At 38.9% G+C, this 24,219-nt stretch overlaps 1 protein-coding gene across 5 annotated transcripts in view; it reads left to right on the top strand.

Moving 5' to 3' along the window:
- Positions 1–24,219, top strand: part of LOC109400030 (uncharacterized) — a 1,200,131-nt gene that overhangs the window by 353,414 nt on the left and 822,498 nt on the right. Inside the window, exon 1 of one of the 5 annotated variants that reach the window (XM_062846295.1) lies at positions 13,933–14,655. The exons of 1 other annotated variant lie outside the window; for it this stretch is intronic. The gene's annotated coding sequence lies outside the window, so the exon portion shown is untranslated. Of the gene's footprint in view, positions 1–13,932; positions 14,656–24,219 lie in introns of those variants that run through there. 3 more of the 5 variants (XM_062846296.1, XM_062846298.1, XM_062846299.1) reach the window with 3 other exon arrangements.

Raw genomic sequence — 24,219 nt, 5'->3', positions numbered from 1 at the left:
AGATTCAGCTTCTAAAATAAACTGAATTTAGATATGTCGTAATGATATTTTCAGCACTGATATTAGGTTCATTATAGTGCACTGGGACATTGTTATTCTCCGTTTCCTACTGAACGTCTATCGATCATTGGCAGATGTTGTTTGTTCTATGACATTCTAGCGCCGCTGTTTATCGAGCAATTTGCGGCTAGCATTCATTAACCTCCTAAATGTAAGGTTGCGTGAACGGCAGGTAGGGTCTGGGACCATTTCGGCTGGTGGACCTATTTTGGGCATTTGCTGCTATAACTCAGTCAATATTAAACTGATTGGTTTGATTTTTGGGGCACGATTAGACACGTGCAGTATGTATATTAGAGTGGGTCAACGTTGTATGGAGAAACTTTAAATTTGATCGTTTCAACCCGGAACAAAGCTTTTTCAATCTATATTAGCGTCCAAAACAACTGTGCAAAATTTGGGAGCGATTGATTTGTGATCTTCGGCAAAGTTTTTCGGTATATCCTGGGCTCAACTTTACCGTCATTGGTTAGACTGTTTTAGACGAAAAAAATCAATTTGTGAGAAAAATGCAAAAAAGCACGTTTTCCCATACTAAATTCCATACAAATTTCAATCGCAATGCGGAATACGGGGAAGCAACCAATCGCTCTCAAATTTTGCATAGTTACTTTGGACGCTAAAATGAATCGAAAAAGCTTTGTTCCAAAAAATCGACTTTGTTGATCCAGTCTAATGTATATATACATGGTAAGGGTATGCGGTATGAGATTTTTTCAAAGCGATACGAAACGAAACGGTATGTGAAATTTTTGATGCGATGCGGTACGAAACGAAACGAAATTCAAAAATGTTTCGTGAGATCGATACGAAATCTGAATTCACTCGGTATTTTTCGAAACGAAACAAAATTTTGGTAAAAATTCCGCGGAATTTTGCAGTTACATAAATTTTGTGCAAATTTATGCTGCATGTTTGTATTTTGTCCTACCGGTGACACGAATTGTGTTCCCTTAAGACTCTCATCCCCCGGACTTCATTTGCCACAGTTGGCTTTTAGATTATGTGGGCAAGCGGACCAGCTTACTTGAAATTTTGTACGTTACTAGATATTGTAATGTACATATCACATTGCATACGAACATTCAAGTCAATTGGTACAAACTTGACTGTGTTAGCGCGCGAAGGGCGATTATAATGGGTCCTTCTACCAAAATTGCCCCGGATCCCAATTTTCTACAAATTTTTATCACAGATATTAGAATTTTCAACAAATACATTAATAACCTTCAAGATTGCACCAATAATAACCTTATAAATACGTTGCATCATTGCAATGATGTTATAAAATGCTCGAACTAAACCCGGTAAAACCAGTGTTTGTTCAACCTTCAGGTCTTTCGATTCGGGAATTCAGGTCCCAAAACAAACTAGCCTAGGAGTTATTTTGCTACAAAAGAATAAAAAACTATTTTTTTTATAATTACGCATATTTAAAAAAAAGGTTCACTAGTCCAGAGTTTGTTGGCGAATAATTTGATGAAATCCAGCTAATAAACGTCTTTTTACCTAATTAAATATGGGTATTCACTTAACAGCGTAAACTGCTGGTTAAAGATTATCCTGATTAAACGTCGCGATCACCACGGCAATCTTTGATTATTTCATTCACAATTTCATGAAATGTTTCGAATAGCAAAAAGTTATGGTTTAAGGGCTGTTTGCAGATCAGAAGGAATTTCTCAGACTATCTTGATGCATGGGAAATTCCTTGCCTGAATTGCTCAAGAAACCGTTTTTTCTTCGATCGCAGTACGCAGTGCAGTTGCGAAGAAATGACGGTTCAAATGTCAGTCACTGTAGAAACTTTCTGCCAGGAATCGGTCAGGAAATTTCTTGAGCGATTCCTGTTGATCTCGAAACTGGGCTTTAGGGGTTGTTTGTAAATCAGAAGGAATTTCTCGGCCTATCTTGATGCATGGGAAATTTCTTGCCTGAATCGCCCAAGAAATCCTTTTTCTTCGATCGCAGTACGCAGTTCTGAAGGAATGACAATTCAAAAGGCAGTCTCTGTAGAATGTTTCTGCCAGGAATCGCTCAAGAACTTTATCGAATCCTAAACATGAAATTGGTCTCTACGCAGTAAATTAAATTGTTAAGTGAGTTCCCTTAGCGTAAAAGTTAGCTGGGTGTATAGCGGAGTTATCATTTGTCGTGCTCGGCATTTTCAAATTATACCTGAAAGTCTTTAAAGAAATATCGGTATGAACCCCTGCAGATGTACTTGAAAAACTTTAAGAATAACGCTTCGAACTCCTACATCAATGTCTTCAGAACCTGAACATATTTTGGAAATTAACTTAAAAATATAAAGATTTAGAATTCCTTCAAAAAGGGAAAATAATGTACTGAACGGAAATTACTTGAGTGATTATATTTGAGGTCCATTCATCGCCTTTGGGGAATTTCTTTCAAGAGTTCCAGTGGCAAATTACACTTTTTCAAAAGGGTTTCAGAAACTTTTCCATGGAACAAATCTTCTACCGATGTCTTAATCGATTTCTCCTGGGATTTCCCATATTTATCATAGAAATATCTCCTGAGAAAGCTTCCATGTTTTCCTACAACTTTTGCTAGTATATAAGATGTGGACTATCTCTTCTAATCCTGTTATTCTCCATTACTCTGCTAAAAAATCTTATCGGGAATCTAAACCGAAGTTTTTTTTTTCACATTTGGTTCCATTAGGAAATTTAACCAAAATATGATTTATGGCCCGGCGGTTGAAAGCATCCTCCCAAGTAACACACTTGCTTTGCTACAGAAAAGTCAGGACAGCACAGGTTTTTGTTGCACGAAGTGTTAATTCGTTATGAACCTTAGGCAAAGATGGTTAGAAGGAAAAAGATGAACGACTCCCGCTGAGCCAACGTTCAACTAATACACTCTTAATGAGTTTTCGGAAAAATCTCAAAACAAACGCACAGGCAAATTCACGCTAAACTTTTTTTACACATTGCACAGTCACGCGCAAAGTTATTATTGTAGTCGTCAATAGATTTTTAATTCAATCAATCGTTTCAGTGATGGGTGAACGAATGTTTAGCTTGATTTGGATGTTCCAATGTTCGATTCATAAGTAATGTGATCACTTTTTGTGTAAATCAAGATGTTACATTACATAAGAATGGACTACCCGCTTTGCGCGCAGCCACAGTTGATCAGAAGGAGTAAATCATTTTATTTTGTATGGCGAAATGCATCTAAACTTGAATAACTTGAAATACAAAGCTTTTCCCGAAAAATATTTGATAGGCTTAACCCTCTAATACCCAACCCCGCCTTTAGACGGGGTATAGTTGGAGCATTTTTGTAATTTTTGCTTCGTGGAAAATCAAAAATTTTATATTTTGAGCTGAAATTTAGGACTGTTTTGTATATCTCAAAATGGTTTTTGGTGTGTTTTGAAGCGTATTTACATTTTTTAAAAATCATCGAAAAATTGATGTTTTGGTCACCTTTCAGAAGTCATTGTTTATTTTATATTGAATCACAACAATTAACATGTTTTAAATTTTTCCCAAATTATTCTATCCTAGTTTAATAGTTAAAGGGAATCGAATACACTCTTAAATTATTTTCCTTAAAATTACACGGAAAATAAAATTTTCTATAAAAAAAATAAAAATAAAAATATTTCAACAATAATCATAAAATCTCAAAATGTTTTCATCTCAAAAAATCCATACCCCAAATAGGCTTCCAGGAAAAATATAAAAGTGTGGGGATGTTTAAAAATAAAAATTAGAAAAATCAAAAACTGAAATTCACGAAATCGAGAATTTAAAAGAATCATCTGCCAAAACATGTTTAAATCTATTTTAGATGACGAAAAATGATATTTAGATCAAAATAAAAAATTTGGGTATTAGAGGGTTAATAGTGGTCACTATTGTGCACAACCACTACCAAATATTTTTTTTCGAATAATGTGTTCCACTTTGAAGAATTTGCCTTTAGATGGTATTCGCCTTACAATATTTTTGCGATTTACTTTTAGCGATTTTTCGCGCATAGAAGCTAGCGCCACATTGGTCGATGCGGAGAGTAGGAAAACAGCCGATGTAGCTAATGGATCACTAAAATAACTAAAACGGCCGCTATGAAATAAACAGATAGCGCCACCGTAGTCTTGTGTGTTTGACGTAACTCGACTGCTGTCACTGTGTTACCGTCCATATACGGTGGCGCTTTTGTTTTGATGCGGTAAGTAACAGAAAAGTCGGCTTCAATGATCCATTCATTGCATACATACGCGCCAACTTGTGACTTGTGGAGGGAGGGGGGGGGGGGGGGGGTGCGCGAGGCCTCTCAAAATAAATGAAATTCGGAAATTATCTATGCAGTTCATTTAATTTAGGCATATTCAAGTGAAAATTTGTGGATTTAGCTGAAAAAAAAAATAATAATTTTGGAGAGCTTTGCCTCCCAACTACGTCACAAGTTGGCGCTTATGATTGCAGATGTCGAAGCTTTCAGATGCCTGGCACTGTAGTTTATCTTCAAAATATCTTGGGAAAAAACAGATGCAACCATACATGTGATGATTCCAATGTCGATTCGAAAATCATGGAAAATTACATATTATCCAAATAACTGAATCGTGCCATATAATTTCGGTACATTTAAACAAATTTTTATAAGCATAATATTTACAAAAATAAAAGTTGAATCAGATTGAATCGACGCAATTTTGTGCTACGCGGTTTTAGCGTGTTTTACTTGCGTCAAAATGGTACTCTCTAACTTTAATCTAGCCATAAAGGATGTTTTTTGCGCTTCTTACTCAACAGATGGCGGTAGTGTAGCATGCATAGTGTGTCTCCGGAGGAATATATGGGAAAAATAAGAGTCGGTCATCTTTTTCCTTCTAACCATCTTTGCCTTAGGATAACAACTACTGTTCCAGAAACCCTCTAAAAATCTCGATAAGCACAGATTGGCATTGGGTTAAGTTCTGCTATATTCTGGCCTACGAGGCGGGCACGCTCGTCGACACTGTGGAGTTGATTTCCTGCGCAGTACTCATTCCCACTTTGTACTCATTAATTGGGAGCCCGTTAATAAAAGGAAAATTGTTGCTGGTTCGAAATCTTAAAATACAATGTTAAGCACCAACTAATGCTGCCGAAATACAAAACAACTGTTTGTTTCAATTGAATGCAAATGTGGATAAGATCTCAAAAGGTTACATCAAGATTCTCATTGTAGGAATACGGCGCGACTTGAAACTCTTTGCGCGCCGCACATGCTGCTACGAGAAAGTAGCACAACCAATTCTAAATACATGAGTGGGAGCAATCGGTTGTGTTTTGTACACTTATTTTGCCGTACGCTGTAAGTATTCATTCATTCATCTGTTTAGCATTGCATTACAATCATAATAAAACTGTATCAACAATTCCTCGCTACAACAGTATAGGTTCGTGGCTGCAGCCAGATCGTTCTGCACCTGGTCCGCCTACCTTGCACGCTGCCCTCCAGGTCTTCTTGTACTATCCGGATCTCTTACGAACTCCAGCTTTGCAGAGTTGTTGTTCGGCAATATTACAACATGCACTGCCCATCGTATAGTTCCAGCTTTTGCCACCTTCCGGATGCTAGGTTCACTGAAGAGTGCAGCGAGCTCGTGGTTCGTCCTTCGCCACCACATCCCGTTCTCCTGTACACCGCCAAAGACGGTCCTAAGTAACCACCGCTCGAACACTTCGAGTGCTTGCATGTCCTCCTTGAGCATAGTCCAAGTCTTGTGCCCGTAGAGAACCGCCGGACTTAACAGCCTTTTATTTATGGTGCGAGGGTGAATCTTTTTCTACCGCAGATTCTTGTGGAGCCCATAGCCCAACTTCCATTGATGATGCGTCTTCTTATTTCGCGGCTAACGTAGTTGTCTGCCGTTAATAAGGACCCGAGGCAGACGAAGTTCTCCACAACCTCGAAAGTGTCTCCGTCTATCGTAACACTGCTGCCTTGGCTTACCCTGTCGTTCGTAGTTCCGCCTACCAGCATGTAATTCATTTTCGACGCGTTCACCGTCAATTCGCTTCTTCACGTGGGGGTACAGTTCTGCTACTGTTCCACATGTTCTAGCAATAACATTCATGTCATCCTCAAAACAGACAAATTGGCCGGATTTCGTGGAAATCGTGCCTCAGATGTTGATCCCGATTCGCTGCATAACACTTTCTAGGGCGATGTTGAACAGCAGTGTGAAGAGAGTCCATCACCCGGCGAGATTCGTACGAACTAGACAGATCACCCGAAACCCTTACGCAGTTTTTTACACCGTCCATCGTTGTTTTGATCAATCTAATGAGCTTCCCCGAGAAGCCGTTCTCGTTCATAGTTTTCCATAGCTATCTGCGGTCAATATGCCGCTTTGAAGTCGATGAAGAATCGATGGTATTCGTGGAATTTTTGGAGGATTTGGCGCACGGTGAGGATTTGATCCTTTGTCGAGCGGCCGTCAACGATGACTACAAACAAACTCATTTACTTTAGGTGAAAGACGTCGGAAGATGATCTGGGATCAAGTCTGGGATATCACTTGGTAGGCGGTGTTATCGCTCGGAAGTCCTCGCACTCTAACTTGCCACCTTTCTTGTAGATGGCGCAAATAACCCTTGCATTCCGCTCCTCTAGTAGCTGTTCGGTCTCCCAGATCCGAACTGTTAGCCGGTGCAGGCAGGTGACCAAATTTTCCAGGCCCATCTTAATTTGTTTAGCTCTGATACCATCCTTGCTTGATCTTGAGCTGCTGGATACCCAGTCAACCAGTGATCGTATAAGATGTTGAATAAGATGTTAAAGTGGAGGCGATATATGTACATTTTACATGCGCCTAAATGGAGGCATGCATGCACATGGCCTCCACTTTATCATCTTATGCAACATCTCATACGATTACTGGTTATCTGGGTAACTTCCTTAACTTCGCTCAGCGTGGCTGTTGACTCATTGTTGCTCCCTGTTCTTCTGACGTAATCATTTCTCCCTCTACCTTGGTTCACCAAACATGCACAACCCGTACCATTCAGGTGATCGTCGATGTGCTTTCACCTTTCGATCACATCACGTCCGTCCGTCAAGATGCTTCCATCTTTATGCCAGTAGAATGTACAGTGTACATTTCGGCTCGTGGCACGAAGCGTTAAGCTCCTGATTGAACTTCCGTGTTTCTTGAGAACGGCACAGCAATTCCATTTCTTCGCACCCCACTTCTTCTAGGCTACGCTTTTTCACCTACAGAATGGTTCCGTCAACTCCTTTCTACGTACTCGATGGTGCTTTCGGCTGCGTCGGTGATGGCTGCTTTTACTCTACCCTAGTAGTTTTCTAGAGGGGCCACATCGAGCTTGCCCTATTTTGATACTGCTGCCTTCGAGATTCTGCGCGTATGCTGAGGCGACATCCGGTTGCTTCAGTTCACCTAGATTGTACCGTGGCGGCCGCCGGTGTTGTATGTTGTTGATGACGGAAAGTTTAAGGCACAGTTTGACTATCACCAGGTAGAACTCGGAGCCGATGTAGGCGCCACGATAGGTCCTAACGTCGATAATGTCGGAAAAGTGCCGTCCGTCAATCGTCGGTCTGATTTCCTCCTTCTGGCCTACCTGAGCTTATAGTTCTCCTATGATGATGTTGATGTCGTGGCTGGGCAACGGTCGCACTCGCGTTCAAGCTGCGTATAGAATGCGTGCTTCGGCAGTGCTACCGGAGTGTGGTCTGTGTACGTTGATCATGCTGGAGTTGAAGAATCGGCCCTTGATCCTCAACCTGCACATTTTTTCGTTGATCGTTGGACCATATGGATGCTGTCACACACACCTCCGGCAGCGCTACGATGTCCAACCCGTGGTCTTTTAGTAGATCGGCGAGTATGCGGGTGCTCCCAATGAAGTTGAGAAATTGGCAGTTCCACGTACCGAGTTTCCAATCGCAAGTTCTTTTTGTTCACTGGGGTCGTTGGCGTTGGTCTCGACTCGTATTACTCTGTTTGCTGATTTTGCGTTACAATGATCTTTACGACTGGCTTGTAGGGCCGTATATATCAACTCCCTACTTTTCGGAGGACCATAGTGCACAGTTGTCCTTCCCTTGCCCTCTGAAGTCAATCAGTCGCCTACTAATATGGGGTCAGACGCTACTGTTGTGAGCCGTTCCTCCACGAGAACAGATGCTCGGGTTTGTAGAGGCACGACCAAAATTCCCACCGGGGTTGGTTACTTGATCTCCTCATGGTTACTCGCAGCCTGGCCAAAACCACGTGGAGATTGGGATAGGAATTACTGGGCAGAGGCTAATGGATCTCAATGGGATACATTCGCGAGAATATTTGGACCTCGAACATCTTTGGATATTTCTACTCTACAAATCTATCAAACATGGGCCTCACGGCCTCTTTCATCGGGGGAAATGAAAATAAATTCGATTTTAGTATTTTACCACTTTTCTCATATTATGGTGTAATGACGCAAATCTGATGAACCTAAACTCCGCTAGAAAAAAAAAAACCCTTTCTAATAATAAATTTGAAACTATTTAAAGAGAAACAAATATAAAAGTCTTTACAACGAGTTTAAATTTGTTTGGCGTTCGTTTCATGTGTCCAGCCCACTGCACTCTGCCGAAAGTCATAAATCATAAAACTCTACATTCCTTCCATATGTCTGGTACATAAATATTCATAATGAAGGTAAACAATTACTTCCCATTAGTGCGACTCATATATTTGAGGAAGCACCATACACCTGTGACTTATACCATTTGCAGCACATATTCTTCATGTGCTAATTTGCCTGAATTGGCGGGTATTAGTTGCACATACTTTACATGTCAAACCACATCCACATGGTTATTTGCCAAAAAGTGAGCGTGTGTGACTTATTTGTAAAAGTTCTGCCTCTAATCTGTTGAAGACTTTTGTCCATACAAAATATTAAAATTTTCAAAGACTGGATTTTGTTCAGTGAATAGTCTCATCGGAGTTATCTCTTTGTTACTTATAAAATAATACCTTTTGTATTAAGTGAGCTGTCGAGTCTCAAATACTAAAATAATACATAAGATTGGCGTTGTCATATTATGTTATAATGTATTCAAATATTATTATTCTACATTTGGTTTAGTTGAATTACAAAAGTAACCCGTATACTCGATATCTTCCAACCATCTTCCATGTATTATAACTATTAAGCAATCAAAATGTATCAATATCATCCAATGATTCCGAAATGAAGCACAGAAGAACTAATAACAGTTCTTAAAAAGTTGTATTGAAACCTCAAATTGCGTCAATATTGCCCCACTTTGCGCATCACTGTTTGTTTGTTTTTTTTTTATACTTTCTGATATTTCCAAAACATTGATGTCTTCTTAATCTTGTTCTACATTTTCAATTTTTATTTTATCTGTAAATTTAGTTAATTGTTTTCTCAGCATAAACAACAATGTAACATGAACATATTTAAAACTTAATTGGGAGATACGTAGTTTGACCTTAACTGTTAGGTCATCTTCAGTGTCTAGTACTTAATCGGATTTTCTTTTTACGTACATGTATTCCACTAACACGCCCAGGTTCATCATCATCATATTTAAAACTCTTTCAACCAAACATTGATTGATTACACTGTAAAAAATGATTACAAATGCTTAATTTAAAGTACGTGTATCAAGGCCGTGTGCCTCGAGTAGGTGGAAAAATACTATTGATATTGATATGATATTGATATTGATATGATATTGATTGATATAAGAGGTAAAAGATCATAAATAATAGCAAAATCTAATGTGGTGGACTACTCAATAATAGCTCGTTAAGATGTTACAAGATCAAATCAATAGCAGACAAATTTTGCCACTTTTTTATAGAAAAAAAAAAATTAAAAAAAATATCAGCAGCCAGCATCGACCTTAAGATTCACAGACGGCGATGCTTACCACTCAACTGTGGCTCACTGTTGTAAATATCATGGGAATAAGAGCATGCGGGTTTTCGTTTTCACAGCTCAGAAAGGGCACATGTCATTTCACTAACATTGAGCCATCTCTATGGGTGTATGTATTCCATTTCGAGCAGAAGAGCTAAACTTGTTCTTATGTAGAAATTTTCAGCTATTTCGACAAGAACTAAAACTGATATCATAGGTATCACTTTGAGCTATTCGTGCGATATTCATTATATTTTTGAATAACTCATCAAAATCACATCGAGCTATGACAGCAAAAAATGATGATGATTAACCTGGGCTTGTTAGGGGAATATCTGTAAATAAAAAGAAAATCGCGTTAAGTACTTAACGCGATTTTCTTTTTATTTAGCAAAAAATGTTCGATTTGAGATAGGTATGATTTAAAAATTCTCATCTACCCGGGTCGGAAGAGTATATAAAAGCTATTCTCTAAGGGCTGATTTCTTCACCTCGGATTAATCGGTAATCCAGGCTTACCCATTTAGTTAAACCTGGTTTGACGCTTAAGCCAGGGTGAAGAAATCGACCCTATGTGTCCAACATGCGAATAAAAGTATTCATAGGATGAATTTTCACTTGTTAGTAAAACATAGAGCCCTGCAAAATCAGAGCACAATATACTTAATAGTTCTTATTATATTCAAACAGCTATCAGTATTTCTGCTAAATTTGCTCAAAAATAACTTAATTGGACAGTTAACATGAATTTTAAAAAAAGCGATATTAAGTCACCATATTTTGTTTAATGATTTATGACTTTCGGCAGACTGTAGTGGGCTGGACTAATGAAACGAACGCCAAACAAATTTAAACTCGTTGTAAAGACTTTCGCATTCATTTTTCTCTAAATGGTTTCAAATTTATTATTAGAAAGGGGACTTTTTGTAGCGTAGTTTAGGTTCATCAGATTTGCGTGATACACCATATTATATGGGAAAAGTGGTAAAATACTAAAATCGAATTTATTCTCATTTTCCCCGATGAAAGATTTTTTAACCTCCAGAATCATAATCTACATAGCTAAGTCTAACTTATAACGAAAAAATATTTTAGGTTCATGAAAGTGCGATAATAATCGTGTTTCAACACACCGCTGGCCTGTAGGAAATTGCATTGCATCAATAATGTAATAACAATTCAGTGATTACACTTGCAGATCTAAAGGCTTATATTCACGAGAGCTCTTGAAGGACCAGGAACATCTCCGGTAATCAGTACTCTGCAGGAATATCTTCCATGGATCTATAGGGTGTTGCTTCGTGTCAGTAATATAATAACAAACCATTTTACACGCTTGTACATTTTAAGGCTCATATTCACCAGATTTCCTAGGACCCAGTTGACCTAGGACATCTTTGGGTGTTACTACAACAATCAATAGATTATGCTTGTAGTTTATTTTTACAGAACCATGCTTGATGGACCTGTAGGATGACAAACTGTATCAGTACTGTTACAAAAATCCATTAGATAAGCTTGTAGATCTTCAGGTCTTTACTTACGAAAGCTCTTGGATGATCATCATCTTTTGAAAGTACGGAACGATGCTCCATAGACCTCTAGGATGTTGCATCTTATCAGGAATGTAACATAACACCATTGGATTGCTTACTTGTAGTCCATGACCTTCCCTTTACTCGCGAAAGTTCTTGGATGACTTAGAAAATCTTTGAAAAGTAGCATGCTGGATGTTACTCCACATCAGTGATATAACAATAACCCATTAACCCAAGCAACGCACATGTCGTATAAGAGTTATGGCAGTGCAAGTTTTGGTTGAATAGAAGTAAATTTTACGTAATTCTAACACAATGTTAAAATAACGTCAAATTCACTTTTTTTTGTTCTTCAATCACTTAACCTAATTTACAGCTCTATTGTCACTATGGCACTGCGTGAGCGATTCCAATTGGAAGCTGTACATACACTTTGTACAGCGCCTAGATGTATTCAATTTCTAATTGTAGGTACTATATCGAACTGGTGGCCGTTGCGCTGCTTTCACTTTTTACCCTTTCATGGTAGAATGATGAGCTCGAGGATGTTGATGTGTGGCTGTTGGTTGTTCCTGTTTCCAGTCCGATTGGGAGTCCATTATGGGTTACTGTTCGCCGATGTCCAAGTATCCGGGTTCATTTGAGCCATGGGCTCAGAAGAAGGTCAGTGTCAACTGCTCTCAGGGGGAAAGAGCAACTGAGGAAAGTGCCGGGGCTGGGATCGAACCCATGACCATCTGCTTATGAAGCAAACGTGTAGCCACTACGCCACGGGCCCCGGCAAAAAAAAATCACTTTTATGCAACCAAAATTTGCGCTGTCGTAACTCTTATATGAAATGTGTGTTACTTGGGGATTATTTTTTTTAATCTCTTTATTCTTGAATTTTAACTTAGGCTAATTCTTCACACATTGGGGATTATTACACTTGTAGATCTTAAGGTCTTTACTCATGGATGCTCTTGGATGACTTAGAACATTTTTGAAAATTACTTCTAAACTGAACTATGCTCCATTGACCTGGAAGATGTTACACCGCATCAGAAATGTGAACAATGCTCCATAGATCTGTAGGATTTTACACCGCATCAGTAATGTAAGAATAACTCATTGAATACGCTTATAGATCTTTGGACCTTTTCTCGTGGAATTCTTGGTTGACCTAGAACATCTTTGAAGATTTGTTTTATACAGATCTATGCACCATGGACCTGTAGTATGTTACACCACGTCATAAATGTAATAACATTATCCATTGATTACCTTTCAGATCTTTTTAACTGGAGGAAGTTCTTGGAGGTCCTACAACATATTTGAAAACTTATTCTCTACATTCTCCATAGATGGCACAAATTTCTCCTGATGCTCCATGGACCTGTAGGATGTGGCACCGTATCAGTAATATAACAACAATCCAATACTTCTAGATCTTAAGGCCTTTACTCGTGGAAGTTTTTGGATGACCAAGAACAACTTTGAAAAGTAGTTCTCCACAGAACAATGCTCCATGGACCTGTATGCTGCTGCACCGCATCAGTAATGTGTCAATATCCCATTGATTATGCATATAGATCATTGGGTATTATTTTCGTGGAAGTTATTGGATGAACTAGACAATTTTTGACGATTAGTTCTCTACATAATTTCAATCCATGGACTTGAAGAATGTTACTACTGCGGTGTAATGTAACAACAATCATTTGATCTACAGGCATATCTCTAGGCCTTCACTCGCGGGTCACCACGATTCAGGTCGAGCATATTTTAGATCCCCTGAACCATTCATCCCTTAGAACGGCTTGCCTGACACCTTGGATTGTGGTTCCCTATTTGGTAGACTACTCCCCACATCCCTTTTGAATTCTTAAGTCATCTTACATCATCCACCTCTTATTCGTCCACCCAGCCTTCACCCACCTTCAACTATGTATGATTCACTCTTCTGTAATCCTCTGAAAACTACGTAAACTCTTCCCCAGAAATCCTCTTCCATCCTTTTAAAAGGAGTTTCCCTTCTAGACACTTAGTGCGCGAGAAAGTTGAAAAAACCGTGTCAATTCTCGAATCCGTCTGGAAAGAAGTGTGAAGTAAACCTCAGAGTAATTCGTGCATAGTAGCCTCACTATTAGATCTCCAACGTGAAACACCATCGTCGATGGAAAAATCCCTGTTGTAAAACCTATAATTTCAACAGACTAAATAATATATTTTTCTTCTCAAATGCTTATTTTTTATTCAAAGTGTAACAAACCGTCCTTAGTTTTAGTACTCCCATCAAGCAACGATTTTAGCTGTTCGCCCACCCCATCAGCTGTTTCACTCACTCCAACGTCCCCATGCTCCACGTGTCACAAACCAAAACAATTCCAATTGACTCAAAACAACCGTATCGCCAACATCTTCTTTGCGTTTGCACTAGCGCTTCATAACACTTCCAACAACAACCAACTGCGCGGGGGAAAATCCCCAATCATTAGGACACGAAAGCTCCCCATAGTCGTCGCATTCACCCTTAAACGAAAGTACACAGCGAATGAGTAACTTGCGAAAAGACAAAGGATTTTTCACTCATATTTGCGTACGACTGGATCAGCACAAAAAATGTGCTGATCCGGTGTTACACAAATTAGCGTAAAATTTCACACAAGTTTGCATGAAATCTTTTGTCTTTTCGATCGCTGCGTGAAAGTTACTCCTTGCTCTGTGTACATCGATCTTTCCGTGTTCGGTTTGTTTTCATCGCTCAGCTCTCTCGCTGGCGCGCACGTGCTCTCTGTCTCTCCGAGTAAGGACTCCCTCATGGGGGTGGATGGTGGCCCACTTCGTCGCCGACGAATGGCGCGAAAAATTCTGAAGGGCTACGAATCGAATTCCGACCGAAGCTTGGCGTCGTCGGCGGTTGGGTCCCCGGTTCGATTCGATTCGCGCGCGTCCTGTCGGCTCCACGTTCGAATCAGTTTATCGGTGTCCGCCGTTGGAGCGAGAAGTTTTCCCAAACTAGGTCCCCCGCGGTTAGAACGATGTCGTTTGCTGCAGATCCGTTCTGCTGTGGTGCTGCTTGCTACCAGTAGAGTGACTTGAGTACAAGTGTGTATCCAGCCGTGTTGCGTTTTTTTTTCCTCGGAGTGAGTAGTGTGTGTCCTTCTGCGGAGGGAAGGTGTGTTATGGTGTGGTTTTTACGTATGATTCCTACTGGCAGATACTACTACTTACTACTGTTTGGAGTGTTTTTTTTTTGTTTCGTCAGCGGCGTGTGGAAACTTGCTACTGCATGAGAAGAGGTGGCTACTGCAGAAGTTCAGTCAAGTTGGGCCTGAAACCAGGTGTATGGGTGTACCGTACGAGTGTTAGTGCAGTTGGTCACGACCAACCTCAACGTCCTGGGAGCTGAGAAGTGATCCTGTATGTTCTGGAGGAGAATGCACCTTGACCGAATGCGATAGAGAAGATACGGGGATGATATTTCTGAGAAGCAATAGGGAGGATGAAGTGTAGTGAAAGAAGTGAAGGGATACGACACGCGTTCTGTGAGGAGACCGAAGTGGTGATTCTTTCGTGGCGTGGATTCAGACCTTGCTTGCCATTAGCGCAGAGAAGAAAATGTGATTCGGACGAACGGAGCTGCGTGTTGTATCGGTTTTAATTAAACTGTAGTCGTTTAATTTGATGCTCGAGAAATGCTGGATTGAAGCCGTTGGGTCGGAGGAAAGCTAGAAAGATGTAATTGTTAAGAAAAGGATTTATATTTTGGTTTGGATGGCCATAAATTTCAAAATTTCTCATTTATTTATCATTCGTTACAAATATAACGATAAGTGTTGCCTTTTTTAGATTCCAAAAATTGTTTAAAATATCAGAAGACTTTTTATAAACTGTTAATTTTTTTCTCTACCACGATTATTGCAATAAAGAGATACGGAATAGAGTTTCACATCAGGAGTTGTATGTTCATCAAATGATCATAATTTATCGATCAATCATCATGAAATTTGGATCCATCAGTCCGAGTTTCTTTCTGGAATTTAAAAATACAATTATTTTGTCACGCTATTTTTTCCGGGATTCTTCCCTGAGTATTTCCCAGGATTCCTGAACTCCAACCGATTTATGCTGAGTGTGACGGGTTCGATTCCCGGTCGATCCAGGGACTGTTCGTAATGCAAGTTTTCTTGGCTTTTTGTGCATAGAGCATCTGTGTGTCTGCCACACGATGTACAGATGTAAAATGGTCATTGGCAAAGCAAGCTCTCAGTTAATAACTGTGGAAGTGCTCATGGAATACTGAGCTGAGAAGCAGGCATTGTCCCATTGGGGACGTGACATCAAAAAGTAGTAGAAGAAGAAAAAGAAGAAGGGTTTCCTTGTACTGCTCCTGCGTTTTTCTCTAAGAAATTTTCGTGAAATTATTTCCAGGATTTATCCCGAGATCTCCACAAGAGTTTCTCAGAATATCCCTCAGATGTTGCCACGTTATTTCTTCCACCATTTCCGTCTGGTTTTTGTTTGAAAACTTTCCTCGATTTCTTCAGGTTTTCCTCTTGAGACTTACCCAGGAGATCTTCCGGGGATTTCTTACACAGTTTCTACAGGAGTCATTCCTGGATTTCTAACAGAGCATCTCCAAGGATTTCTTAAGGAGTTTTTCGCGTTGTTTTATTGCGATATTTCTTCCAGAATTTCTCCTGAAATTTCTTCAAGAATTTTGCGAAATTTCTAGAGTTTTTCCAGGGATTTCCACAGGAGTTTAAGACAGAATATTCTTTAAGGCGAAACCGGAAGCATTTCTTTATTTTTTTGGTTTTTGATTTTTTTATTAAATATCGAGCAAATAGAGCATGGATCTAGGTATCTTCTGATTTTTTGTGGTGGAAAAAGTTTTCCATTTTTGCAGAAACCATTTTTTTGTGAAATATTATTCAAAAACGAAAAACATTTTACACCACGAAAAAAAATCTGAAGATACCTTGATCCATACTCTACATGTGCACGAAAACTAAATTTTGAAAATATTGCTTCGTTGTTTTATAAAAAATCAAAAACCAAAAAGTGAGGAAATGGATCCAGTTTCGCCTTAAAGGTTCTCGCGGGATATCTTTTGCAGTTTTACTTGGGATTTCTCTTGGAGTTTCTTACGGTTCTATCAGAAGATTGGTTCCAGATTTTTTTTGTGGATTTTTTCCCAAGATTGCTTTTGGGTTTTCTGCAGTAGCTATTGCTGATATTTCTCATAAATTCTTCCCGTGATTTTCTTAGAGCTTTTCTAGGCTCGTGATTGTTTACAGGATTTCTTGCAGGATCCTTTATTTTTCAAATCATTATTTTCAAATTTTCTATTTGAAATTATGGACGCTCCTTCTGAGATTTCTTCTAGTTGCTTCCTAAGGTCTTGCAGGGATTGTTTTCTGAGTTTTTTTTTTCTTCGAAATATCTTGCGGAATTATCTTTTAAAAATTCCTGTAGAAATTCGCAAAAAAAAAGTCCAGCTAAAATCTTGCGATAAACTCTGCAAGACCCATTGGATAAACCTCAAGAGAAACTTCGAGAGAAATTCTGGGAAAAACTAGGACATCTAAAAAGCTCTGGGAGCAAATTCAGAAGCAAATATTAAGAAAAGTCAAGAAGGAAATCCCAAGGGAATATCAGAAACCTCTCTGGAAGAAATCCCCGGAAAAACTTCTGCAGTAATATTAAAAAAAAAAACAAAAAATCTGTTGAAAAGTCAAACACTAATTCCTGAAGAAACTTCAGATACATTTTGGAGGGATCTTCGGGATAAATCCAGTGAGCAACTCTTTTAGATTATAGGAAAATCTCCCGGGAATCAGAATCTCGAAAGAACATCGGCAGAATCTCGGAAGAAACTGTTATGGGAGCAAATTCGTTGAAAACCTCTGAATGGAAACTTGTGAAAACTCGACAAAGTCAGAGAAAAGTCCGGAAAACTTCTAGAAGTAACAAAAAAAAAACCTTTGATTCAAGGAAGCGCTCGTGGGAAGAATTCTGTGAGAAACTGCGGAAGATTTTAAAGAACAAATTTGCTGTAGATATCTAATAAATAATTTGGAAAAGAACTGCAGGAAGCATAATTCTCAATAATTCTCAAAGGAATTCCGGAACGAATTCTGGTTGAATTTACAATCAAATTTCTGAATCAAATATCTGAAGGAATTGAATTGAATTATTCCTTGAAAGAGTTCATGAGAAGTATTAATCGGAATACCTAAGATAACTGGTATTTCGGTTATTTTGTTTTATGCGTAGACACCCTGATAGAGATACAGTATCTAGCCGTACCCAATTTCAAGTCAATTGGTTTGGAATTGACTGAGTGGTAGCGGAAAGGCTCCCAAAATACCAGTCACAACCCAAGTGACTCGGTACCCTATCTGAACAAATGTCCCAAATGGAGGATAACGTACCTCTGGAGCCGGCCTTCTGATATGGAATAACAGTAAAAAAAATACATCAGGTGATCTACCTTCAGTCGATGATGAAATGGAAGAGATGCATCGTTGCTATCAATTTCAGTAGTATTAGTGAATCTCAAATCCCGTACAGCAGCAAATATGGAGAAGTTGATTTCATCATTTACAGTTTTTTTTTGCTTTTGGTGCTCCTGTAAGAAAATCTAAAAATTCTGCAGGTGAAATTCCTAATGAAACTTGTACAAACATCAAAGAAAAGAAAGAATTCCTGGAGGATTTTTTAAGTAGTGAACAACTCAAGGAAGCTGATCTGTGAGATCACCCAGATGTTCTGAAATCACTGTTGTTGGAATTAAATTAAACGTATGAGTTTGTTGGAGAAATTTCAGACGAAATTAAGAAGGACTGTTGGAAGAATGCCCCAAGAATATTTTGAACAAACTCGCGCAGAAGTTGCAGGCATAACAGGTTGAGAAAGTTACGTCCAATACGCTGGAAGAATATAAGATGAGCTTTTCAGAGAAATTTTGGACAAAGCCTCAAAGCAACCTCTGTAGGCATGTAAGGATAATATACTTTCATACTTCCCGGATAAGTTTCAGTAAAAATCTTGCAAAAATTTCAGAAATCCTACATGGAAAACTAAAACTATAATTTTTTGGGGTTATTTTTACCCAAAAGTAAGTATATCTATCGTACTGACTACTCAAAATTAAGTTGTTTTTCATTTCTCTCCAACCGGTGTTGTCAAAAACAGAGCGAGCTGCATCGACCCACCGGGGGTACTTTGACCCATTAAGAAAATTCAGTCAAATGTGTCGTTTTTGCCTTTCTCGTACACTAAGTGTACTGGAAAGGCTATATGTTCACTCCAAAGATGACTTTTTGATAGTAGGCCCGGAGGGTCGAGCCACATATACCAATCGACTCAGCTCAACGAATTGAGGTGATGTCTGTGTGTGTGTATGTGTGTATGTGTGTGTGTGTATGTGTGTGTACAAATAAACTCACATCGCTTTTTGGCAGTAAACCTCAACCGATTTTAATGACCGACGGTTCATTCGACGCGGAATCTGATCCCATTATTTCCTATTGATAATGGTTCGGATCGGTCGAGCCATTCCGGAGTTATGGCCATTTAGGTGTTCCGGACTGGTACCCCTGGAAGGGTCAGACATGAAAATGCAACAAACTCATGCATGCGACCCATCAAACCTGGGCATTTTCAATTATCCGATGAACGGTAAGCAGAAAAATAGTCCCAGACCATTTCTGAACCGGTAGTGTTCCGGAACCGGTTCCGGATGTTCCGCCGGAAGTGGCCAAATATAAAAGTGAACATAACCCATTCATGCGGCACATCAAACAGCTGTATTTTAGGTAACCTGATGAACGGTTAGCTGGAAAATAGTCTCAGACCATAACTGAAGCGGTAGTGCTCCGGAACCGGTTCCGGATGTACAACCGGATGTGACCAAATATAATAGTGAACCAAATCCATGCATGCGACACATCAAACAGCGGCATTTTAGATAACCTGATGATCGGTTAGCAGGAAAACCGTATCAGACCATATTTGAACCGGTAGTGTTCCGGAACCGGTTCCGGGTGTCCCGACGGAAGTGGCCAAATATAAAAGGGAATTAAACCCATGCATGCAACACATCAAATAACGGCTTTCCAGTAACCTGTTGGGCGATTATCAAGGAAGTAGGCTCAGATCACATTGGGGACTGTCGGTTGTATTCCGGAGCCAGTTCCGGGTGTCTCGCCGGATATGGTCAAATATAAAAGTGAACCAAACCCATGCATACGACACATCAAAGCGCGGCTTTTTTTGATAACGTAATCAAAGGTTAGCAAGGAAATAGTCTCCGACCATATTTAAACCGGTTGTGTTCCGGAACCGGTTCCGGATGTCCCACCGGAAGTGGCCAAATATAATAGTGAACTAAACCAATGCGTACGACACATTAAAGAGTGGCATTTTTAATAACCTGTTTAACGGTTAGCAAGAAAATAATCTCAGACCATATCTGAGCCGGTCTTGTTCCGGAACCGTTTCCGGGTATCCCACCGGAAATGGCCTTTTATAAAAGAGAAACACAACAAATAACAGCTTTTCGATAACCTGATGACTGGTTATCAAGGAAGTAGGCTACGACCGCATTAGTGTCTGCGGCCAAATATAAAATCGAGCCGAACCCATGCATGCGACACAGCAAAGCGCGGCTTTTTTGATAACCTTAAGAATGTTAGTAATCCAAAATTCGAGCAATTTTAATGTATCCATTGCAAAGTTGCAGCCATATTTCTGTGTCCCGATTATTGCGGATACATGCTTTAGAAGTGAACCAAAGTCATGCATGAGGTCATCCATTAAGTACATGACGATCCTAAGGCCGGGGGGGGGGGTGTTATCAGAAGGCCGGCACCAGAGGCAGTGTGACAAGCAATGTATTAAGTACAGGAAAATTCCCAATTTTGGCGTGACATACTTAATGGATGCTCCCCATGCAACTAAACTTTTAGGCAGCCTGATGAACAGTTGACAAGAAAATAGCCACAGACAATATTTGGGACAACCAGTAGTGTCATGGAATTGGTACCAGGTGTCCGCCGGAATTGGTCAAACGTAAAATTGAACCAAAACCATGCATGCGGCATATCAAATAATGGAATTATGAAAGTGAACAAAACTAATGTTAACTACATAAATACATAAATCAAATCGTGGCTTTTTTGATAACCTGATAAACGTTGGGTAAGATAAATAGTGAAGAATTGGTCAAAGTCTTCATATATGCAAGAGAACAAAATCATCATATCACACCATTTCAAATTCTTGCGGTTTTTTCATAAGGAGGTCAAATTTTACATGAATCGTATTGAGCGTATTCTCAGGAACGGCTAACGTCGACGGAAAGGTGTGATATTCGAAGAGAAAGGCACTATCACCACTAGGTGGATTAATCTGGGTTTTTTTTAGTAAAATGGAAAAAAACTCACGTTTGGATTGAATTGGGTTGAATTGACATACTCTGGAGTTAAAAGCAAACTACCTAGTGTAAGTTAATTAGTTTACTCAAATTTGAGTTATTGGGCCAAACTATGGGATTGTGTCAAAAGAACTCAAATTTGTGTAGTTTGGCGGCTCCGTGTATGTATTTTGTAAATGTGAAAATATGGGATTTTTTGAAAAGTTTGCTTCCTGCTTTCTCTAAAAAAGTACCATGCAGAACAAGGGATGTTTTGTTGGTTTCCTATAATGTCTCTCAATATTCTGTCATAAATTACAAAGGGGCTTGAAATAAATTTAAAATATTTCACCAGCAAAAGTTGATATGTTTATTTCCTACTCTTGACCTGACGTCCCCACTGGTGCGAAGCATGTCTTCGACCTAGCGTTCTATCGAAGACTACTTTATCAAGAAGACATGCAACTCTGTTATTTTCCCATACTAACGGCAAGCGTCACCGACGGCACCACCGCACCGCCTAGTGAGCTAAGGTGGCACCTTTGTGTAAAAGTGTAAGAGTGTATTGGTGCCAGTATGAAAATTTACACACACTATCATGAATAGTGTCACCTCCATCCAGGGAGGCGCTGAAGTTTCCATAAATACGGTCAAGAATAATGCTCGGCAATCTTCCTGAGATTTTACCATAGATTTGTCAGGGAAATCTGAATAGATTGCTCTTACAACTTTTTCAACACTTCTTCCGAATTTTTATAAGGGTTTTTATCTAAGAAGTCTTCTCGATTTATTTTTAAATATGATTTTTTTTTTCAAACGTTTAACATTTCCTTTAGTGATTTTCTCTGGACTTCTCGGAATTCTTTAAAGATTCTTCATGAAATGATTGAATTGATTCCACCAGGAATTCACTGGGATTACGCAGAGTGAGCTATAGAATACTCTCAACATTCCTCATGGCTTCTTCCCGGAATTTCTTTAAAACATCCAAGAAACCTTTTCAGGTTTTTTTTTAAGGATTCCGCAGATTTAAGATTCCTCCAGGGGTTTTTCGAAGAACCTCCTGAGATTCCTTAACAGTTTTCTCGGAATTCACCAAAAATGTTTTCCAAAACTCGTGCAATTATAACTTCTTTCGTTTCTCCACGGGTTTCCTGCTATTCTCCCAGAGATCACTCCTGAATTCCTTATTAGAAGATTACCGAAATTTCTTCGAATATTCATCCCAAACATGCTCCGGGGGTTATCTTCAGGATCACTCCGATGTATACCTCCAGGTATTTTCTAAGACTGAGAAGGTCATTTAAAAGTTATTATATTATATGGAGTTGTTTTGCAGCATACATCAGGTGACGTTTTATCTTCTGTATTTTTTTTTTCATTTTATTGTCCCCAAGATTTCATCAAGATTTTTTTCCCCAGCGTTCCACAGTGGAAAAAAAAGCAGTGCAAACCTGTATCTCACGAACGCATCCAGTTTTTCTAATAAACAAAACGGTTTTAGGCGTAAAACTGTCCGGAGAATCGAATGAAAGTGGTTAAACAGACCGCACGGATCGTTATCTTGGTCATTTCGCCCTAATTCCCCAGTTTTTTTTTTGACTTTTATATCTAGTTTCATATAAAACTTATGAAACATGAATGCGGTTTGCCTTGAAGGTTTTTTCTAAGGGATTAAGATGTAGAGAATCGATTGGAAGTGATTGCAGTGACCGAATGAATATATTTATGCTTATTTTACCCTTATTCCCCACCCATATTGTGTTTTGTATGAAATCAGCTCTATAACTCACAAGAAACATATGAGTGGTATGTTAGCAAGCATTTATTTGGAGGATTATGATACAAGGAATCGATTAGAAGTGATTGCAGTGACCGCGCGAATGTAATTATGCTCTTTTTGCCCTCATTCCCCACATATTTTGAGTTTTGTATGAAATTAGCTATATAACTCGCAAGAAACTTAAAGTGGTATGTTATAAAGGGTTTCTTAAGTAGATTATGATACAAGGAATCGATTTGAAGAGATTGCAGTGACCGCATGAATGTAATAATGCTTATTTGACCCCAATTCCCCACCTATGTTGAGTTTTGTATGAAATTCCACAACTAACAAAGAAATTATGAGTGGTATGCTAAGAAAAGTTTCATTAATGGAGTATGATACAAGGAATCGATTAACCTTCCGTAACTCGCGCTGTTGACTACCTGCGTCAGCACCACGCTAATGCTGAGTACAAAAAGCGAGATTTTTTCAACGTGTTGTACAAAATACAACAGCGCGATCGCTCGTGGGTTAAATATCATTGCAGTTTCGTGTGAGTTAGATAGCCTATACCAGTACTTCCCAAACTGTGCGCCACGGCGCCCTGGTGCGCCGTGGTCATTCCTCAGGTGCGCTGCAGGCTCTTGAGCCAAAACAGAGAGAACAAACTCTTATTGTTGAAGCCGTTACATCTTTTTTGTTGTTTTTGTTTTGTTTAGTAAAACTAATTTTACCTCACAGCCTTTTTAGTATCCCATACCAAAGTCTTGACTTTTTAAGCAATATGTACTTCGAAAGAATGTTACTCAAAGGGGATTCCCTCTTCCAGATTTTCAATTAAAAAGTAACTATTCCAAAGTCTTAAAATGTTTTCCGAAATTTTTGACATCCTCATAGATATTTTAGATTTTTACCAAATGTTTGAATTTCCAGAGTATTGATTTTTTTTGTGAAAACTCTTAAATTGTTATTTGGACTTTTTATGATTTTATCAGAAGCTTGTAATTTAAAGTGAAGATTTCCAGAATTATGACAGTAATAAATAATACCGATCTTCATGCTGTTTGAAAATTTTCGGGACACCATTTTTACTTACATCGTATTTTTGTCTGAGATAATTTATATTTTGAACTGAAAGTGATAAAATCATTATTATTTTTTTTGTAAAAAGCCGTTGGTGCACCGCGCTATTTTCGAAAATTTTAAAAGGCGCCGCGTTGAGCGTTACCACATTCACAGCGCGGTGACTGCAATCATTTTAAATCGATTCCATGTATCATAATTCCAAACCATTGATAATTTCGTTGTGAGTTAAGGAGCTAATTTCATACAAAACTCAACATATGTGGGGAATTAGGGTAAAATGAGCATATTATGTAGTTAAACTACATTCATATGGACACTGCCATTACCTCTAGTCGATTCCTTGTATCATATAATCCACTAAAGAAACCCTTTATAACATACCCTATTAAGTTTCTTGTGAATTATATCTAATTTCATACAAAACTCAATATATGT

This window comes from Aedes albopictus, chromosome 1 (genome assembly GCF_035046485.1).
Source record: "Aedes albopictus strain Foshan chromosome 1, AalbF5, whole genome shotgun sequence".
Lineage (NCBI taxonomy): Eukaryota > Metazoa > Arthropoda > Insecta > Diptera > Culicidae > Aedes > Aedes albopictus.
The sequence above is the reverse complement of the archived record's forward strand: the minus strand, read 5'-3'. Positions and strand labels throughout refer to the sequence as shown.